Source organism: Gavialis gangeticus, unplaced genomic scaffold, assembly GCF_001723915.1.
Source record: "Gavialis gangeticus isolate Ggan-Ray unplaced genomic scaffold, GavGan_comp1, whole genome shotgun sequence".
Lineage (NCBI taxonomy): Eukaryota > Metazoa > Chordata > Crocodylia > Gavialidae > Gavialis > Gavialis gangeticus.
In genome coordinates this window covers 1,139,951-1,142,152 of record NW_017729024.1, presented here as the reverse complement: position 1 = coordinate 1,142,152, position 2,202 = coordinate 1,139,951, and positions in this window count along the sequence as shown.

Sequence of the window (2,202 nt, the reverse complement as noted above, 5' to 3'; positions counted from 1 at the left end):
GCAGGCATTGGGGGAGTCACTGTTCCCCCGAGCACTGCCAGGAGTGACCAGGAATAACGGTCACAAGCTGGCAGAGGGTAGATTTAGGCTAGATATCAGGAGGCGCTACTTCACGGTCAGGGCAGCTAGGATCTGAAACGAACTTCCAAGCGAAGTGGTGCTGGCTTCTACCCTGGGGGTTTTTAAGAGGAGATTAGATGAACACCTTGCTGGGGTCATTTGACCCCAGTACTTTTTCCTGCCATGGCAGGGGGTCAGACTAGATGATCTACTCAGGTCCCTTCCGACCCTAGAAACTATGAAACTATGAAACCTTGAAGGCCAATCCGAAGAAATGCATTGTTAACATCAGTACTTGGGAAATTCAAGCACTAAATTGTCCCCAATGGCACCATGATGTGTGACAAGGCATTGATCATTTTGAACAAACTCACCTCACTATGGAGGCAGATAGACAGAGACAAAGGGAAAGAGCTGTGACTTGACATCACCAAGGTCCACTCCTTCCTCCCAGAATGATTTGCCATGTCTGCAATCAAATATGCAGACCTCATATTGTCTCTTCAGTCATCTACAGGCTCATAAGTGACTTAGCTAATTCACTGGAAGACTGTCATCCTCATATTGAGGGGCTATTGATGATGAATGTGTCCAAGCTATTGCTCAGCCCTATGTGACAGACCTGCCTGCTCCTTACCAGATTACACTTAGAAAGTGTGTTTGTAGCCGTGTGTTAAAAAATTCAAGTCATCCCTGTCCAGAACTGGCTACATCTTCCTTTATTCCCAAATATTTTGACCCGGATTTTCATGTGGAAGGCAGGGTAGATTTGCACCTTATAGACTAACTAAGGTATATATATATATTGAGAGAGACAGACAGACAGACAGAGAGTGTGAGCACCCATATGCACAAATGTTTGTGAGCTAAAGCTCGCTGCATTAAATGCTGTGAAAGGACACACAGAAAGTAGAGGATGTGCACATCCTTTCGCTGCATCTAATGAAGTGTTCTTCAGCTCATGAAAGCTTCTGCTGTATAATTACTTTGGTTAGTCTATAAGGTGCAACCCTACCCTGCCTTCCACCTGACTTCAGACTAACATGGCTAACTACATCTTCCAGATATTCATGTCCAGCAAAACTGAGTACAAAACTGTGTGGGTGTGAGAAGATGGCCTCAGACTGCCTTTGTATTGCCTGTATTTGTGCACATATCTACAGTGCAAAGGGGAGGAGTAACAGCAGCATGGAGAGAGCCATGCTAGCTGTAATCTAGTGGGTGGGGAAAACAGCCTTAGTTATAACAGGGCAGTGTAGACTGGCCTCCTGACTGCTACTCTGTTTACCAGCCTGAGTTGCAATCTGGGGCACAGCATCTTCATTGCCATGGATAGCCAGGCTAGCTAGATAACAGCTCACTGTGCCCCTTTACTAGTTACATGTTCTACTACTGTCTTGGTGCAGCCTCAGTGCCTGGTTTAAGTTAAAGCAGCCTCAGGGCTGCCTTTAGTTTAGCACCAACTGCAGGACTAGATGGGTCAGAACATAGTGTGCTCTGGCTCTGCTCCCTCTCCTGTCACACCCCCTGCCCAGGGTAGGGCTGGTCAGAGAGGGCACAGAGCTGGCACAGCCAGGCCCACCCACTCCTGCGAAGAGGAGAGTCGCCACTCAGCCATGCAGGGCTTGTCCTCACTGCAGCAGGCAGCAAGCAGGAATCACTGTGCCCCATATGCTGTTTGCCAAGGGACTGGCTTAGCAGAACAAGAGTGGCTGGGGCAGGGCAGATATCCAGCCCTCCTGATTTAAGCTGCTCCATCTCTACTGCTTTCCCATCTCACTGAGCAGCGCTTACGGGTCATGCCACCCGCCTGGGGCCAAACTGGCAGCTCAAGCTGAAAGCAGCCTGGGGGTGGGGGGGTTGTGTTTGGTTTTGTGTGTGTGTCAGACTGGGGGCGGGGGTGTGTGTCAGACCTGGATGCGTGTGTGTATGTGTGTTCAGGATTGTGCGTGTGTGTCAGACTGGGTGGGGGGGGGATGTCAGACCTGTATGTGTGTTTGTGTGTGCCCTGGGTTGTGTGTGTCAGACTGGGGGGGTGGGGGTATGTCAGACCTGTATGTGTGTTTGTGCACATAAGGAGAGAGGGGAAGGGGAATGGTGGTGGGGTTGTGGAAGGTCTTGTGTGGGGTACTGTTGGAATGT